Genomic DNA, 20,402 nt, shown 5'->3' with positions numbered 1-20,402 from the left:
CTGCTGATCTAGCAGTAGCCTGCAGTGCTGCATTTAACCACTGCGCCACCTTGGCGCCTGGTTGTGGTTTGTTAAAATGACTTGGTACAGTGTGTGATCAGATGAAGTTCTTCCAATAGCAGATTTGGGATATTAATGAAAAACTGATAATCATGCATTAGTTAATAAATTGTTTCTTTATTGCTACGGGAGGATCATTTTCTGTATTGGGTATAAATGACATAGGTCAACACCGAGGAATGATTAAATGTTGATAATGTAAATGCCCAGAAGCTTCATGGTAACCAATATGGCTTATGAAATAGAGATGTTATATAGGTATAATGAGCCCTCCCTTCACTGTTCATGCCCTATTATTCTAGACCAGATTAGCTTTAAAGTAGTTTTGATTGATAGCCCCATGTAGACCCTATTGCAATAACTCACTGGCAAACTGTCTATAGCATAACTGAGAGTAAGAACAGGCTTCTTGGTCTAGGAATGAGTACAATTAGCGCACTAGTTGAGTTTGTACAAATCCCTTCTTGGTGATGTCATGAAGCTTCTGAAGCAGGTGTCACCTGCTTCCGAAGTAGGAACTAAGAGTTCAGAAAGACACCCCCCCCGTTGGACATTAGCCCTGGATGGGCGGGGGCAGTGGTGGGTTGCTTATCCCGTTCCAACCGGTTCGGTTGGAACGGGGCCGGTGGCGTCCTCGTGCACGTGCGCAGTTCACGCATGCGTTGTAGCGCCTGCATGATGCTCCAGCTGCTCGCGGAGACTCGTGCAGGCGCTGTATGTGCCATCCAGCTGCTCGCGGAGAATCGCGCAGGTGCTGTATGTGCCATGTGCCTGCGTGGAAGCGCAGAAGCCTTCAAAGACCGGTAAGGAGCGCGGGCTGGCGGGTGGGCCCTTTGCCGTTCCCGGAAGTTACTTACTTCCGGGTTCGCCAACCAACCGGTTCGCGGGTACCGCCGCGAACCGGTTGAAACCCACCCCTGGGCGGGGGGGATGCTAGTCCATTTAGCCCCAAAGATGGAACATGTCCGAATATTCAAATATTACTTAGCTTTATTTACAGATACAGTTAACATTTTTAATGTTAAATTCATAGTTTCTACTTTATTTCAAAAATTTTCTAACAGGTAAGAGAAGATGGCAGTCATAATTGCTTCCTGACAATACAAAGAGTCACACAGAAAGATCATGGGAGGATCTGCATTTTAAAGGTACAAAACATTGTGTAGCATGGCTCATTCTGCGTGTCTTAATCTTATCTCAGCTATTTGAAAGATGGATATTGAAAAGTTCAGACATTATTGGGGTGTTTATAATGAAATGCAAGAAATAGTGTGGAAATAACGCCTTGTATTCCCAGATAAAATTACTACCAATACAGGAATGAACACATATTGAATTGAAATCTACTTGACTAATATTGCTGTTCACATTTCCTTGGAAATAAATTCCACTTAACTCAATGGATTACATTATGGAACATAGTATAACTCCATGCATATTTATAATTATTTCTTAGATATTAATGATTAATCCAGACTGCCAGTTTGTAAAACACTTCAGAGGTTTTTCTTCCTGAGAACTTCATTAAAACTAACCATTTTAATTGCTCTTAGTGACATTGCATTTCTTAAGTTTCACTCTTTTAATATTGCATTTATACACCACCTTTCTATTTAAGTGTACAGTAAAGTTGAATTACCCTCATGTCATTCTCAGATAGTGTTCTATTGCCTTTGAGGCATTACTAGATCAGTTCCTGAATCTGGGTGGTCCTTCTGAAACACCTTTTACTTTTTTTAAAAAAGCATCTGAAATATCACTCACAGGATGAACTTTGAGAATGGAATAACTTGAAGCAATAAACCAAAATTAGTTTCTTCAATGCAAGCTCGATTTGAAATGCATACGGGAGTTGAATAGCTAACTCAGTGTTTCTCGACCTTGGCGACTTTAAGTCCTGTGGACTTCAACTCCCAGAATCCCCCAGCCAGCACAGCTGTGCTGGCTGGGGGATTCTGGGAGTTGAAGTCCACAGGACTTAAAGTCGCCAAGGTTGAGAAACACTGAGCTAACTCCTCTTGTGTTTCCATAAACATTAACGAGAGCTTCCCAAATATACAAATTAGGATGTTAGAAAGGGCAAGATTACAACGAATGAACAAAGTTCAATACTCATGTGGGTGAGTATGCTTATAAAGCTTTCACAGAGGAGGAAAAAGGTTTGAATTTATGCAGCTACAAAGGAAAGCCGGTTGATATCAGTACTACTTCTGCAAGTTGATATCTGCCTTCTTCTTGATGGCAAGGCCTATCTCTGTTTCCCTTCAGTTGTTCTTTGGGGGCAGAAGGATATCTGTTAACAAGATCTTGAGTAGATTCTGTCAGCTTTCTTTTCTCTGTTGGGGTAGGTAAAGTTTCGGTTTTGCTAAGCTTGGACTTCCTTCCTCCCTTGTTATGCAGTCATGATTTTCTTAACATTCCTTTTCCTCATTCACTGCCTCAACCCACCAAACTATCCTTTTGCATAACCTCTTCCCTTCCTTGTGCTTTTATGCCACTTTAGTCATTTCACAATAGGTAGGTTACTGAATGTAGGACAACATAGTATACCGTACATTACAGCTTTAATGATTAGTCAATTTCAGTAAAGCTATACTCTAATATACCATTCAGAGCAGAGGTGGGTTCCTACCAGTTCGCACCTATTCGGTAGAACCGGTTCGTCAAATCTACCGAACCGGTTAGAAGAGGTTCCACCAGTGGACCCGGAAAGCAGGCCACACCTACAGAAGAGGTTCCAAAAATTTTTGAAACCCACCACTGACACACACACACTCACACACACACACAGACAGACTGACATAGAGAGAGAGAAAGAGAAAGAAAGGAAGAAAGAAAGAAAAAAGAAAGAAAAAGAGTGAGAGAGAGATGAAAGAAAAAAAGACAGAGAGACAAAAGGAAGGAGAGGGGGGGAGAGAGAGAGAACACATGGCCGGCAAGCCACTCCCACCAGGTCACATGGCCGTCAAGCCACTCCCACAAAGGAGGCCACACCCACAGAGTAGGTTCCAAAGCATTTTGAAACCCACCACTGATTCAGAGGTAACAATACCGCGATCCCCCCAGTTATTTCAATGACAATAAAATACAACAATTTAGTCATTTCACAATAGGTAGGTTACTGAATGTACTATACCGTACATTACAGTTTTAATGGTTAGTCAATTTCAGTAAAGCTATACTCTAGTATACCATTCAGAGGTAACAATACCGCGATCCCCCCAATTATTTCAATGACAATAAAATGCAACAATTTTAACATCATAAAACTATAGCATTGAACAACAAAAATGGATTACATACTAGTGGTATTCATTTAGCAACAGCTGGGGCTGGCAAATTGGTCATTAAGTGAAGTCACTAAGTAACACCATGACTTATCATCTTATTTCAGCTCTCCTTTGTTTGACAGACCTGTAAAGGTCATAAGTACGAGGATTGGTGGCAAAGTTACTTTTGAGTGATTTCATTTTGTTTTTTTAGAATTATGTTTACTTCCTAGAACTGCCACTGAGGAAGTGAGCAATCAACTGGAAACATCCATTAGCATAATGACACAACTTCTGGGTTATTCTATAATATAATTATTTTCAAACTGTTTCACGTAATTTTATACTTATCCTTTCTTAGGTCTGTTTTCCATTCATTTATTTGAGATATTAATCTATCTTCTGGTACTTTTTCATGTAAGTATATAAGTGTAAGATGTTCTGTTCCAGTAATCATTTTACCTTATTCTTTATTATTATTTCTTCCATTTCTTGATGCTACAATTAATGATACATAGCATATTCAGAATCTCTTGTATTCTTGGCTAATTCTTTCAATCTTTTACTAAACAAATTATTTATGCTTTTTAATTCATTCTATTAACCATGTGTACCTAAACATGATTTATGTTAAAAAACTGATTTTTTTCCTAAGTAGATGATCACAGAACCATCATAATTCATATTCTTTTTCATATTTTCCTGTCTCACTCCCATTCATTTATTCATGTTACCCAACAGAATCTCCCCTCCCCCTTTGGATTACATGCATTTAGAATGTTGCACAATTTCTCCCGGAACTCATCTCAGATTCTTTTATTATCACTATTGACTAGAGTCTATCGTCAACCTATGGTTTCATAGTTTCATAAAACTGATAACATACTTTATTGTACTCATACATTCATGTACTCATACATCTGCTATTTTACCTCTTTCTTGCATAATTAAGCTTACACTTTTAGTTCATTGCTTGTATTCATCAACTCCATCCTATACAATCTGCTTATTTTCATTCATGTCCTCTGTATCATTCTCTTAATTTCATAGGAACAAATACATATTTGTTTTTCTTACCCTCATGCTTTTTACGGTTCCACCACAAAACCGCGCTCGGCTAAACCGCGTCGCTGACGTCATCAAAAGGGCGACAACAGCGCGGAGATAGAAGCACGCTGTAAACCCTAAACCTAAAATTAACCCCTAAACCTAAACCTAACCCCCCTAAACCTAATCCTAAACCTAACCCTAAACCTAACCCTAACCCTAACCCTTAACCTAATCCTAACCCTTAACCTAACCCTAAACCTAACCCTTAACCTAACCCTAAAACTAACCCTAACCCTTACCTTAAGTTGAATCGGCTTGCTTTCAAAGCGCTATTTAAAGCGCCCTTCTTTCTCCGCGCTGGCTGTTGTCGCCCTGTTGATGACGTCAACGACGTGGTTTAATCGGGTGCGGCTTAGTTGAGCACGGTTTTGACGGGTCACGGCTTTTTACCATTTACTGTTCTGATTTGCAAAGTTTCAGTCTCTAACACGCCATTTAGGCCTTAGATATTGATCCCTACTATCTATGATGTTTTTGTTAAATCAAGCCTTTTTAGTAATACAGAACAGGAATAAAGTAGGACAGTGGTTCCCAAACTTGGCAACTTGTGGACTTGTGGACTTCAACTCCCAGAATTCTCCAGCTAGCTCTTCTGGCTGGAGAACTCTGGGAGTTGAAGTCCGCAAGTCTTAAAGTTGCCAAGTTTGGCAAACACTGAAGTAGGATATCAGTTTTACTCACTCTTGTACCACACACTGCCCTGCTAACTATAAGGATAAAACTCATAAATTTTGGCGTATGTATGTCATACCAATGGAAGTTTTACTTGCAGCATTGTCATGGTATTCTATGCAAGCTAGAATTTGAAATTCAGGTGCCACCTTGCAAGCCAACGTAACATTGCTCATGGCTGTGATCCAGGTGGAACATCTATTACAGAATTAGTTCAGCTTTTTTACCTTAGTGTAGAAAGATTTATGTATATCTGGATTTTGAGAGGTCTATATAGTTGGACATAAAATAGGCAATTGCTACGGTCAACAATCACTCTTAGTTTTATATTTCTATTAGAAAAAAAATCATATGAATTGCATTTAGATTTATGGAATAAACTGCAAAGCAAGACAACTGAAGTACTACCAGTTTTCCAAAAAAGAAAAAGAAAATAATTAGTGTTACAATTGATAAGCAAAGATATAACTGTAGCCTTTTATGTTAGGACTTTCACTTTAATCTTCAATTGCTTACTGGTTCCAGAAATAGAGATGGTCAAGAAACAGAGCAAGAATACATATCCAAAATTGTAAGAACTTTATCTCTCTTTTATTATCTCTTTATCTATTTTGGCCGCCCTTTTCCCTGAGGGGACTCAGGGCGGCTTACAATCAAAAAGGAAGGGGAGTGTAGGACAATACGAAAAAAGAAATGTGCACAAAGTAAATTAGACAATAAAACTCAACATTCACTCAGCATTCGGGAGGGGCGAAAATAAGATTTCATGTTATCCTCTTTTCAGAGGGAAAATATGTATTTTTAAAAAACAGTGAGTCCTTTCTGCTTATGGAGAAAATATTGCCTAATTCACAATTAAAAAATGTTCAGTACTTTTTTTTTTAATGGAAAATTTTAGTTTATTCAAAGAAGGTTAAGATAGAAAACGCTAAAATATTTTTAAAAAGGACAAAAGAAAAAAACATAATAAAAAAATTAACAAGAAAGACTCTTTTCAAAAAGAAAACAACTAACACATATACACATAACATCCTCCCTAGTTGAATTCTGGTTAATATAATACAGCAATGTTGGTTTTCCACCCCTTGCAAAACAGGCAAAAAGAATTTTAAACTGTTAAATTTCTAAATCTATTTACAGTTTTTGAATTTGAATTTAGTAACATTTATATGCCGCCCAATCCCGTAGGACTCTGGGCGGCTTACAATACAGAAATAAAATCAAAAATAAAATACAGGGAAAAAGAAATAGCAATAGCAGATAGACTTATATACCACTTCATAGGGCTTTCAACCCTCTCTAAGCGGTTTACAGAGTCAACATATCACCCCCACAGTCTGGGTCCTCATTTCACCCACCTCGGAAGGATGGAAGGCTGAGTCAACCGTGAGATTTGAACCGCTGAACTGCAGTCAGCTGAAGTGGCCTGCAGTACTGCACTCTAACCACTGCGCCAAAAGATAGATTTAAAAAACAACAAACCATATACTCCGTTCTAAATGGGGCTGGACTGTATTTTAGGGTCAACAGTCCCAGGCTTGCCGGAACAGCCAGGTTTTAGTGGCTTTCCGCAAGGCCGAGAGAGTGGGAAGGGTCCGGATCTCCGCGGGTAGATCGTTCCACAGGGCCGGAGCAGCTACAGAGAAAGACCTCCCCCGAGTAGTCGCCAGCCGGCATTGCCCGGTCGACGATACCCGAAGGAGGCCCAGCCTGTGAGATCTAATGGGTCGTTGGGAGGTATGTGGCAGGAGGCGGTCCCGCAGATATCCAGGTCCCAAGCCATGTAGGGCTTTAAAGGTAATAACCAGCACCTTGAAGCGCGTTCGGAGACCGATCGGAAGCCAGTGCAGCTCACGGAGGATAGGTGTAACATAGGTGTATCTAGGTACACCCGATATCGCTCGCGCGACCGCATTCTGGACCAATTGTAGTCTCCGAACACTCTTCAGGGGCAGCCCCATGTAAAGCGCATTGCAGTAATCAAGCCTAGAGGTGACGAGAGCATGAGTGGCCATTTGAAGTGCCTCCCGGTCCAGGTAGCCTGTTATAAACTTTATTAATACTGGTAACAAAATTGTTAATAGGAAAATAATAATAATGAACATTATGTAAATGTATACAAGTAATAAAAATTGTGAACAGTAATGAGAGAAGGTTGAACTTCCAAAGCCATCTGTTAACAAATTGTTATTGTAATCAGCTTGTAGATGGGATGGGATGGGATGATTGGGGATTGAAGCCATAGTAAATTTTCTATGAGTCCAGTACTGTTTTATGGCTGTTTCATACCAATTTGCTGCTCTTATGAATTCCCATCATCCACAGCCATAACAAACTCCATTTATAATTGATTACTTATGCATAAAAATAATTGCCTTATAACTTTTGCTACTAATGCATGGGTATTCAGTGTTGGATTCTGTCCTTCATTTTAAATACTATCATACACTTAGCTGTATGAGCTTTAAACTCACAATAACCTCAAGTGTAGGCAGAAAAAGAAAAAAAAATTGAGAAACCAGCTCATTTGTTAAATGAAAATACACAACATTACAACAAATCATTGTTTCAAGTATATTCAGTTGCTGTACTTTCCAGCCTTATCTCTAGTATTACAGAATTATTTCTGTAAATGGATCTGTTATTACCATTTAATGAAATTTGTTGTGCCAATTTTTGTCTTTTCTTTGTGATAAGAAAATTGTTAGAAGAAAGTTGACGACTTTAGACAGAGATTGTTAAAGAAATAAAACAGCATTACTTATATTGAGACATAATCTTGATATTCTGTATACTGCCCACTAAGGTTTGAGGCTTCCTCCTTTTCCTCCTATCTATTCACACCAGACTTCTTCAGCTGTCTGTTCCTCTACTGATTCTTTCACAATTAAGAGTTTGCAGAGTCTGGAATCAACAGTTATTCTATTAAAGGGTCACTTGGTTGGGGCATTCCTGGTCAATCTTTGCATCAGAGGTGGGGTCCTACCAGTTCGCACCTATTCGGTAGAACCGGTTCATCAAATCTACTGAACCGGTTAGAAGAGGTTCCACCAGTGGACCCGGAAAGCAGGCTACACCTACAGAAGAGGTTCCAAAAATTTTTGAAACCCACCACTACCCCCCCCCCCTACACACAGACTGACAGAGAGAGAGAGAGAGGGAGAGAGACAGAGAGAGAGAGGGAGAGAGACAGAGAGAGAGAGAGAGAGAGAGAGAGAGACAGAGGGAGAGAGAGAGAGAGGGAGAGAGACAGAGAGAGAGAGAGGGAGACAGAGAGAGAGGAAGGAAGAAAGAAAGAAAGAAAGAAAAAAGAAAGAAAAAGTTGAGAGAGATATGAAAGAAAAAAAGAAAAAAGGGACAGAGTCAAAAGAAAGGAAAGAGAGAGAGAGAGAACACATGGCCGGCAAGCCACTCCCACCAGATCACATGGCCAGCAAGCCACTCCCTCAAAGGAGGGAAAGGAAAGAGAGAGAGAGAGAACACATGGCCAGCAAGCCACTCCCACCAGGTCACATGGCCGGCAAGCCACTCCCACAAAGGAGGCCACACCCACAGAGTAGGTTCCAAAAATTTTCGAAACCCACCACTGCTTTGCATCCACAACTAAGAAGAAGGATTTTCTCAGCATCATTTGCTATTTACAGACTTTCCACAACTGATACAGAAAGCCATCTGGAAGTCTCATAGGTCTGTGCATGTCCAAAGTCCCTCATTCAGATTACTGTACATGATTGTATACTTGTATGTATCCTGCTTGCACAATTTGTGCATTTTTTTATTTTTTTTAATAGGATAGATTGCAAATCAAATTGTACAAACCTGATCTTATATCTTTATATCAGAACAGCTGCAGTGCATGCAAATTGGGGTTGAATTATACATTTCCCTCCTTCTCTCATTCCCTCCTTCCTTCCCTCCTTCCTTCCTTCCCTCCTTTCTTTTCTCCTTCTCTCCTTCCTTTCCCCCTTCCTTTCCTCCTTCCTTCCCCCTTTCCTACATTCCCTCCTTCCTTCCCTCCTTCCTTCCCTCCTTTCTTCTCTCCTTCTCTTCTTCCTTCCCTCCTTCCTTCCCTCCTTTCTTCTCTCCTTCCTTCCCTCCTTCCTCCCCTCCTTGCTTCCCTCCCTCCTTCCCTCCTTCCTACCCCGCTTAACGTGGTTTTATTTACATAAGTGCCACAAGTTTTTCCTTTTTGCTATTGTACGTGAACTAAATGTGGAAGGACAAATGTTATCTGTTGTATCCAATGCTTTATTAAACTGCCCCCGTAGTAAAAAGTACATTGAGTGCTCATGAGTGAAGGGGGTTTGTAAAAAAAGAAGGAAAGGAAGCTATCTCGGAGGTAGAGTATTTGATCTGAGGGTAAAAGAATTTTTCTTGGTTTCTGTAAGAAACACGGAAACAGCAGATGTGTCTGTTGTGTGTGGGGGGGGGAGCAGCAACTCACTGGGGAAAAAACGCCTATCAGTCACTTTGCAAAGAGATAAAGACACACGTCAGCAAAACAGCCAAGAAGATAAGCTACCTAAATGATAAAAGTCACAGAGTTTGAAGTCAGGGAAGAATGGCAGAATAGCTACAAGTGTTTTGATAATATATTACTACAGAAATGAGTAGGAGTGGCAATATCCCAAACTATGAAATGATTTAGAAATTCTCCCAGGCAGAAAAGCCCACAAGGCAACTGGTTTTTTTTTTTTTAAAATACAGCTGTATGTATTGTAGGCCACGGGGGATATTTATGTGAAGGCCTGTTGTTAAAACGTTGGCAGTCCTTCACTAGGTGGGGCGGCTCCATTTTGTGGATGATAAATATGGTTCTTTGTTTTGAGAAGCAGGAAATAATGGAATGGAGAGAGAAAATATGCAGCCATGTCAAATAGCATAATGTGGAAAGAGTGCTTTAATCCTGCCAATGCGTCTTTTCTTTTTCCTGTAAGTGTTTCTCAACCTTAGCAACTTTTCAGATGTGTGGACTTCAACTCCCAGAATTCCTCATGCTCACTAGGGAATTCTGGGAGTTGCATCTTAGAGTTGTTGAAGTTTAGTTTAGTTTAATAAAATTTATATGCCGCCCAATCCCGAAGGACTCCGGGCGGCTTACATAAAAGACAATTTAAAAAGTACTAAAAAAGTTTAAAACGTAAAAGACAAAGCAAGTTAAAACACAACACTCACTCAACCATAGTGGGGCTGGACCTCATTCAAGAGGTCAACAGCCCCAGGCCTGCCGGAAAAGCCAGGTCTTAATAGACTTTTTGAAGGCCGCAAGAGTGGGGAGGGTCTGGATCTCTGGGGGTAGATTGTTCCATAGGGCCGGAGCAGCTACAGAGAAGGCCTTCCCCCGAGGAGCCGCCAAACGATATTGTCTAGTTGACGGCACCCGGAGAAGATGAGAAACACTGCTATAAGGTAACAGAACAGGGGTGGGTTTCAGGCGGTTCACGGCGGTCCCCGCGAACCGGTTGGTTGGCAAACCCGGAAGTAAGTAACTTCCGGGAACGCCGAAGGGTCCACCTGCCCGCCTGCGTTTCTTACCCGTTTTTGACGAGTTCTGCGCTTCCATGCATGCGCAGGACGCATACAGCGCCTGCATGATCCTCCAGGAGCAGCTGGAGCATCGCACAGACGCTAGTACGCATGCGTGCACTGCGCGCATGCACAAGGATGCTGCCGGCCCCGTTCCAACCGAACCGGTTGGAACGGCCGAGAAACCCACCCCTGTAACAGAGATAATCACAACCAAATTTGAATCACCAGGTTGAGTGATTTTGTACTTAGCCGAGCTGATTGATCACCAAATTAAAAAGTCTGGATGGAAAGTTTTCTTCCATCGGTGTATGAAGCACATACATTGGCATTCAAGTCTGATCAGCCTTCTTAGAATTTGAATTACATTTGCATCACTTTGATGGGATGTCTTGGTTTCTTTTTATTTCTGCCCGTCTAATGTTGTAGTCAGGATTATATTTAATTACAGGCAATTGACAATTAGGAATCTGTCTCAGGAAAGATGATTGCACCGAGCATGACCATATGCTTTATCATCTGCATGATTCTCTAGAAATTTGAATTGGATTTGGTACAAACTGCTCTTATTATAAAATAAAATCTTGCAAACACTTTCTAGAAGATTGAACGTTAGCAATCTGATAAAATTATTCTGCCAGCTTCATTCATTTTAAAGAGTTGCAGCCACCTTAAATATTTAGTTCTTAAATTAATTTTAACTATAAAGATGCATTCTCTATTGCTTCTATGAGTTTTGGTCATTAAAGAGCTTCCTATTTTTGACACACAAAACACCCAAAAGTGACTCATCCTCCAGAGAGATGAAAACTTGCCATGTCAGCCTCTCAATGTATTCTTTTTTTCTTAGCTAAAAGTCTGCAAGAAATTTAGAACGCCATTTACAGATCAATATATAATAATGACTTTTTTAAAAATGTAATTTTACCATATATATTAGGCTTATTCATTAGAGTTACATTTGCCTCTTCTCCCCAGCTTCTCCTCTCTCCTTTATTTTGTTTTTCTATAATGCTCTAAATAAATAGGCTGGGTTGAGAAAGAGGGACTTGGCCAAATTTATCTATGAATTACGCCTGGCCCTAGATTTGAGTTGTTTCTCCATAACATCATTCCAGTTCTTAAAATCAGAATCCCAATTAACATATTAGTAGCATTAACAGCACTACGAACTCTTATGAATGAGAGGAAAAACTATAAATGCCGCTTCTTCCTTTTCATCATCTGCAGAATACATTATACAAATTAAAGGATTTAGATTATGGCGGTACAAGAGATATACACAGCCCTTTTAGCATGGGTTAAATGATGTCACAGAAAACTTCACTGCAGTTTGCATGGTTGAAGAGAGAGCCTGCAGATGGTTTCTCTTGCACTCTTAAGAAAGTATGTGAAATGGAAAGGGAGCGTTCAAATCCTCCTACATATTCATACCTCAATTAGAAATGGCAGCTCTGATCCCTTTGCAGCCAACGCACGTAGGGGCCATCTTCAGGGAACAGACCATAATGTATTTAATGAATCTGAGGAAAGTAAGACATTTTAAAGGCTGCGGGGCAATATAGACTCACTGTTCAATCTGCTAAATTTGCACTAATTAGAACAACTGCAGCTGTTTAGCATCTCCTTCATTAGGAGAGGTTTGTATCTGATACATTGAAAGCCCTTTGGCGATGCTACCCATATTGTAAACAGAATGCAGTGGCGGTATTCATTTGTTGAAAAGTTGGGTAGAAATATAATTTTAACCGTTACCTTTTAGATAGTTTGCTCATTTCTGTGTTCAGAAGAAGTACAGTCTTTGCTGGACGAATGATTTGATAAATTCTCATCAAAATTCAAGTTGTTATGACTCCCTTATCTGGGACTCAAGTCAAACTGAACACAATGTGGCTTTCTTCTAAATGGGCAAGTGTGGAAATTCATTGCAAATTCTACTGGGCATATTCAAAGAAATATGAAAAAAAAATTGTGAAGTTGTTTGTGATGTGTTTTCCACAAGTCAAGTCGAATAATATTTGGCATAGAATTTGAGATCTGCTCACATCTGCTTGTGCTTACACATTAGAGCCAAAATATGTCCTTGCTGGATCACTTCAGTTTGTGTAGTGCCTTGTCAATATTATTAAATAGGATTTTCTTGGATGGGACTTTTTGGGATGCTGAATTGCTACAATTTGTTATTGTCATTGAACTTGTACACACCTTTTGAAGTCTTTCTGTTTCTACTTGGGCCGCATGTAGCCTAGTAAAAATATACAATCAGATCAGCTTAATAAAATATCTACTCAAATACTTCTAAACAACTCTGAATCTGTGGTTCTCCAAGAAGGTGCCTCCCAAATGATTATGGTTCCCTGAATTCCCTTTGGCCATGCTGGTTGGAAATTCAGGCAGTTTTTGAGGGGCACCGGAGTTGGCAAATTTGTTTTAGTCAGATTGAGGAGTTATTTTAATAACCTCCCTTTAATCTATAGTCTTGTCAGATACTTTTTCTATGCCTGCTTAATCAGAATTCCAAGGATATTCTGTGATCTGTATAATGTGTGGGAACAGTTACTCAAAGAACACAGAATACCACATGCTATTTATAACTTTTATTCTACCTTTCATCTGCTCCTTCAGGCACACTTTCTATCTGGTGCTATTCAAATACCTTGCTTAATGATGCTGATTAAAAAAACAACCCTTTTAAATCTACTGGAATAGTGGGAGGTCAGAATTCAATTGTGCCACTAGATGTGGGAATGCCTCTCTCTTATAACATGGACTTGAAGCAGCACAGAAATCGGCAGATTTAGGTATTTGCGTAACTGTTGAGTTTTAACAATGTGGAAAGAAAACATAAAAAGGGACATCCAGTCCAACCCTATTCTAGAATTCCATGTAAGGCAGCATCTGAGGCTGTTAGAAATCCTAGAATATCTAATTCTGTATGCTCTCCATGACTCAGCAATAGAGCTTGCATAGTTAAGTTTTAAATGTGTTGTGATGGTGGGTATTGTTATGTCAGCTGAAAATATGACTGCAAAATTTCTCTTGGAGAAGGGCCTCTATTTGGTGTCGTACAGAAGGATCATTTGCTTTCTATTTATTTTCAAGAGCCACAGCCTAAAGCAGCTTACCCCTCTTCCGCTGTCTCTGGTTGGTTTTAGATTAACGTATTTCTTTCATCGTCTGACTAGTCTTTGAAAGTTCATTTTTGGGTAACATTCAACGGAAATTTAGCATATTCTTAAGGAAGAGTTTGGCAATCCTTTTGCTTAAGGAACTGGATAACATTAGGAGGTTGCATGCAGTGTTCGTAGAACATTGGTGCTTGACGTGACCCGTCAAAACCGCGCTCGACTAAACCGCGCCCGATTAAACCGCGTCGCTGACGTCATCAACAGGGCGACAACAGCCAGCACGGAGAAAGAAGGGCGCTTTAAATAGCGCTTTGAAAGCAAGCCGGTTCAACTTAAGGTAAGGGTTAGGTTTAGGGTTAGGTTTAGGGTTAGCTTTAGGGTTAGGTTAAGGGTTAGGGTTAGGGTAAGTTTAGGGTTAGGGTTAGGATTAGGTTTAGGGTTAGGTTAAGGGTTAGGTTTAGGATTAGGTTTAGGATTAGGTTTAGGGGTTAATTTTAGGTTTAGGGTTTACAGCGTACTTCTGTCTCCGCGCTGTTGTCGCCCTGTTGATGACATCAGTGACGCGGTTTAGTCGGGCGCGGTTTAGTCGAGCGCGGTGCTTGATGTTGGTCCAAACTATATTAGCTAGAAATGGAAGCAGAGCCTCCATAGATTGTAACATTAAATTTATTAATTAATTTAAAATATGTTTGGCCTACAATAGCAGAATCACAACATTTCAGGATCAAGAATGTGCAAAAACAACAGTGGAGATTTTCTATGCAAAAATATATCTAACAGTATGTGATGGTTTTGCACTGTTACAGCTGTGTCAGCCTGGCAATTCCTGTCTCAAGTCTGGTTTGGAAATCTTTTGCAGGGTGCCAAGGTTGAATTTTTTTCCTATAACCAACAAGCAAGCGTTGGCTTTTTTTTACTTCCCTTTCTTTAACTGTCTCACATTCTTGGATGCCTGATAATATTTTTATCCCAGCTTTCTTCAGAAGAATAAGAGACGAGACGAGGTGGTGTAGTGGTTAGAGTGCAGTACTGCAGGCTACTTCATCCGACTGCTAGCTGCACTTTGGCAGTTCAAATCTCACCAGTTCAAGGTTGACTCAGCCTTCCATCCTTTCGAGGTGGATAAATGAGGACCCAGATTGTTGGGAGCAATATGCTGACTCTGTAGACTGCTTAGAGAGCGCTGTAAAAGCACTATGAAGCGGTATTTAAGTCTAAGTGCTATTGCTATTGCTGTAAGTATCAAATGCGTGATTTTTCCCCTACTTCTGCAATTCATATAACAACCTTATGCAGCTGATAGGTGAAGTAGCAATGACTTTGTTAAACCATGTTACAGTGGCTTATTATATTTTGTATTTATATCACAGGACATAAACATACATTGTTAGAAAACCCTGATAAATTGATGAATTTCTACCTGCCATAATCCATGTTCAGAATCCTTCTAAATCTTAATCCATTTGCTTGTGTGTTTTGAAGCAACTCTTGAGTAACATTTGGTTTGTCAGAATACCCACCCATGCATCACTTAAAAAAAAATCACCATAGAAAAATAGACATCTGCTTACACAAGATGCATATTTTTGATACCTCCCAACGGCCGATAAGAACTCACAGGCTGGGCCTTCTCCGGGTGCCGTCGACCGGACAATGCCGGCTGGCGGCCCCCCGGGGGAGAGCCTTCTCTGTAGCTGCTCCAACCCTGTGGAACGATCTACCCGTAGAGATCCGGACCCTTCCCACTCTCTCGGCCTTCCGAAAAGCCACTAAAACCTGGCTATTCTGGCAGGCCTGGGGCTGTTGACCTCATGAATGAGGTCCAGCCCAACTCAGATTGAGTGTATGGTGCGTTGTTTTTAAATTGTTTTTATTTTTCTATTTTTAAATTGTTTCTCTTGTTCTATTTTTAACCCCTTATTTTAATCTTGTTTCTGTAAGCCGCCCGGAGTCCTACGGGATTGGGCAGTATATAAATTTATTAAAAGTTAAAGTTAAAAGTTGATTAAATATGGATTCACTGAGAATTTCTATCAGAGGAATGAATGATAGAGTTGCACTCAATTTTCTTCATGAACTAACAGGCTTCTAGCCATGCTGGGGCATACTTGATAACAACTGTGAACCATTTTCTTGTTTTTTCTTTCTTGTTTACCTCTTAAGGCTTGAGCATTGGGTATTGTTATTGTTTGCATTCTGCCTGCCCCACATAAAGTCATGGAAAAAACAAAGGAAGAGATTGGGTATGTGGTGCATCTTTGCATGCCTTTAGAGTCATCTCTGGCCATCCTAATTATATATGCCCTCAAGCAGGGGAGTACTGAACTGCTGAGATCATTCTATACATTAAAATTTCAAAAAAAAATTTTTTTTAAAGAAAACATCAGTCTTTGGGAGTTGGGTGGCAGATAAATTTAATTAATAAATTAGATTAATGTTCATCTGCTTCAGTGGTGGGTTTCAAAAATTGTTCGAACTTACCCTGTGGGTGTGGCCTCCTTTGTGGGAGTGGCTTGCCGCGCATGTGACTGGATGGGAGTGGCTTGCCGCCCACGTGACTGGATATGAAGATGCCGACGACACTTGTCAGAACCACCTTAAATTACCTCATGCACAGCACTGGCATGCATAAGAATATGATGTAAACTTCTTTTTTAAAAGGCATCTTTGGTTTGCGTTAAAACAACTTCAACACACGCAATGTTCTGATTGCACCACAAACGCAGTAGTCATCCTTACCTTTCACAGAGGCACTGAGTTTTATAAATAGGAGCATGATAGTGTAGAATAATCCTATCCAAGGACCAGTGGTGGGTTTCAAAAAATGTTTGGAACCTCTTCTGTAGGTGTGGCCTGCTTTCCGGGTCCACTGGTGGAACCTCTTCTAACTGGTTTGGTAGATTTGACGAACCGGTTCTACCGAAGAGGTGCAAACTGGTAGGAACCCACCTCTGATCTGCTTACGGAATGACATAAGGAAATTGTATCATTCATAGATAGTAGTAAAACTCCAGCACAAGATTGTGGCGTATGCTCAATTAATGGAGAAGAAATTCACATAAATTATATTAAAAATAGTGTTCAGACGTACTTTTCCCACCCTCCAGCCAGATTCACACAGGGTATCACAACAATTCATTTTAAATACAATGTAGACAAAGTAAGGGGACTCACAGTAACAAATAGGATTGAGGAGAGAAGACTGAACAGCTGTTCTCCACAAGTGGGTAAAAATATCTTATTACTGGCTAGTCAGTACTTGTCTTCTTAAAGAAGCCAAATACATAGATCAGCTTTAGTCAAACGGTTATTGTTGGACACTAACACCCATCATCCCTCGTCAGCAAGCCAACAAACATAATGCCTAGGATTATGGTAATGCAGACAGACATATCTGCAGAGCACTCTCTTTGACATGGCTATTGTGACTAATATTATAGTTTTGTTTGGAGAGTTCCAAGTGATGTCCTTCATGACCCGCTAGAAGGAACTTCTTCTTCCAACTTAATGGTAGTTGTGAAATAATGAATTTAGTTTGAAGACATGCTGTTGAACAAGCAGTTATTTGAAGGGATTTGCTTCACAGCGAGATGATACTAGATGTTTGTCTTTAGTTGTCTCTACTTTGTTCACAAAGCTATTTTTTAAGGAAGCTTATCAGTTTATATTAATCAAGCTATCTCAGTAACTGCCTCCAGACAAGCAGTAGCTTGCAGTGTTATAATGGTATCTATTTTATTTCAGACTATAGAAGGTAGCAGTGGTGGGTTTCAAAAAATTTTCGAACCTACTCTGTGGGTGTGGCCTCCTTTGTGGGAGTGGCTTGCCGCCCATGTGACCTGATGGGAGTGGCTTGCCGGCCATGTGTTTTCTTTCTCTCTCTCTCTCTCTCTCTCTCTCTCTCTCTCTCTCTCTCTCTCCTTCCTTTTGTCTCTCTGTCCCTTTTTCCTTTTTTTCTTTCATCTCTCACTTTTCCTTTCCTTTTTTTCTTTCTTTTTTTCTTTCTTTCTTTCTCTTTCTCTCTCTGTGAGTCTGTCTGTCTGTGTGTGTGTGTGTGTGTGTGTGTCAGTGGTGGGTTTCAAAAATTTGTGGAACCTCTTCTGTAGGTGTGGCCTGCTTTCCGGGTCCACTGGTGGAACCTCTTCTAACCGGTTCGGTAGATTTGACGAACCGGTTCTACCGAACTGGTGCGAACTGGTAGGAACCCACCTCTGGAAGGTAGTGCTGAATAATAAAAGTCACAATCCTGCATTGAGAACCACTTAACTAGGGTTCCTTCAGCAAACTATCATTAAAGCAAGGTTTGGTGTAGCATGGTGAGTAAACTTAGCCACAGGTTGAGAAGGAACATGTTGTTAGAAACATTGGGACTCTTACCCACAAAGTACATTTTTCTTTATAAGACAGATAATTTTAGATTAATTAACAGAAGTCATGGAAGAGGGAATTGACATTGTGGTTTAAGGGCATCAAGATGAATGATTTTGTGCCTTTATTTTATTGGTTCAAATAAAATAGGTCCCATAATACATATGACCCCATGCTCTACTGCTTGTCTGCAGATCATTTGGTAATCACATTGTTTGTTTGAGTTAATTGCTTGATTTCCTATTCATCTAATTGTTAAATTTGTTTCTAATAAAATATGAATTAATACTGGATCACTCCCATTATAATCCAAGTGTGTGTTTATTATAAAGACGTGCTAAGCATTTCACTGAGTCTAGCGCTGCAAAATAGATTAGTATATTAGAAGATAAATAGCTGCTGTTATATTCTGACAATTATCTTAAATTCCACACATAACAGTAGAGATTTTAGTGATACTCAATAAGAAAAAAAACGGCTCATTGTTTTGTTTTACATTATGAAGAGAACCCATGGCAACCTTTGTATTTAATAATTGTTGTAGAGAGCATGATAAACTGGTTCTTTCTATTTTATTTTGCTCTTTGGGATTTTTTTTCACGAGTATGGAAAAACGATTATTAGCTCAAAGTTTCCAATTTCCACATATTGAGTATTTATGGTTATTCTTGCCAGTGTTTGTGATTGTCATCTCAACAGTGCTATTACTATGCATGGAAAGAAACGATAATGTTTTTTAAACGTTGTATAGGAATAGGGGATAAGCTTCTAATTTGCCCCACCCGAGTGTTGAGTGTTGAATGCAAGTTGTGTTTTTATTATTTTACTTTGTTCACATACTGTTTATTTTTGAATTGCACCCCCTTCCTAATGATTGTAAGCCGCCCTGAGTCCCCTCAGGGAAAAGGGCGGCCTATAAATCCTAATAAACAGAAACAAACAGAAACAAACAAACAGGTTGAGAAGATGTAGTTAAAAGGAAGGAAAATAGATGGAATGCACGAGAATTTGTTGGAGGGGAGGATTTTGACTATGTTGGGTTATGTAACTTGCTGTCAATTCAGATAAAACTATGTCCTAGGAACAATGTCTCCCACCCCTCAAAAAATGGATGTGGCAAATTTATCTATTTGTATCCTGTTTTTATTATTTTTACAAACAGCCAAGGTGACGAACATATCCAACACATTTTATTTAATGTTTATATAAATATTTAATGTTTTATTTTTGAAGGTACTAATTCCACGTAACATAAAATTGGATTTTTTTAAAAGTTAATTTACAGGATGTTAGTTTTTTATGCTGCTTTTTATTTGTATTTATATTTTGCTTAATCTTGAGGTTTTAAAACTGACCCAGAGTCCCACATGAGATGGAAAGTTACATAAATTGAATAATTAAAAAAATATAGATAGAACCTATAATTTTAATCAATACATCAATAACATTTGATTGTTTTTTTTCTGAACTGTGGGAATTCAATCCCAGTTTTTATTGTCTTTTTCCTTGTATAACTCAGGAGTATCTTGGAAAAAGAAAAGGATGAGGATGTTGATATATCATTTGTTTAGCTATTTGTTGCATAAGCCACAATTAGTTTGGATCTGCAATATATCCTGAGCGTAAATATGATTTATAAACTGCAGTGTCTGGATTGCACCATGGCACAGAAGCCAAACTCAAATAAACCCCATGACTTAAAAATTAGCTTACCAGGCAAGAAAAGAGAAGTGAATGGTACGTCCCATTACATCATAATGCCTTAGTGACTTGGAGGTACTTGCCATTCCTTAAGCATTGGAGTTTACACTACAGTCATAACATTTATCAATTAAAGCCAGAGAGGAAGTGAAAGGTAATGTATCTGAGAAGCTTTATGCTGAAGGAAAGTTATGCTTAGGGAAAAGAGGAGAGCCTGTAATATAAGTTCTGCATACATGGGTCTAGAACAGGGGTGTCAAACAACAAGATCCGCGGGCCGCAACTAGCCTGTAATGTGATTGGATCCGGCCTGTGGGGCTGTCCTGGAAAATTTAAGAGGCTGTCCCGCATTGCTTCAGCCCGGTCTACCCAATACAAAGGTATAGGTATAGGTATAGGTGCTTTATTTGTATGCCGCCCTTTTCCCTGGGGGGACTCAGGGCGGCTCACAGTTCAGAGGGAAGGGAGGACAAACCAGATTAAACACATAAGACAATACATCGCTAAAAGCACAACATTCAAACAATTCGGGCGGGGTTGAGGTCTTTAGCCCCAGGCCTGTCGGGAC

At 39.8% G+C, this 20,402-nt stretch overlaps 1 protein-coding gene across 2 annotated transcripts in view; it reads left to right on the top strand.

Moving 5' to 3' along the window:
- The first annotated feature begins 1,133 nt into the window (after window positions 1-1,133).
- The window catches only part of FAM53B (family with sequence similarity 53 member B), a 141,579-nt gene continuing 122,310 nt past the window's right edge, over window positions 1,134-20,402 (top strand). Inside the window, exons 1-2 of one of the 2 annotated variants that reach the window (XM_087725953.1) lie at window positions 1,134-1,208; window positions 3,691-3,746. The gene's annotated coding sequence lies outside the window, so the exon portion shown is untranslated. The remainder of the gene's footprint in view (window positions 1,209-3,690; window positions 3,747-20,402) is intronic. The other variant, XM_087725952.1, reaches the window with a different exon arrangement.

This window comes from Thamnophis sirtalis, unplaced genomic scaffold, assembly GCF_051295495.1.
Source record: "Thamnophis sirtalis isolate CommonGarterSnake01/CBP01778 unplaced genomic scaffold, rThaSir2_p1.2 scaffold_11, whole genome shotgun sequence".
Taxonomy (NCBI): Eukaryota; Metazoa; Chordata; class Lepidosauria; order Squamata; family Natricidae; genus Thamnophis; species Thamnophis sirtalis.
Note: the sequence above shows the minus strand (reverse complement) of the source record. Positions and strands in the feature narration are given on the sequence as shown.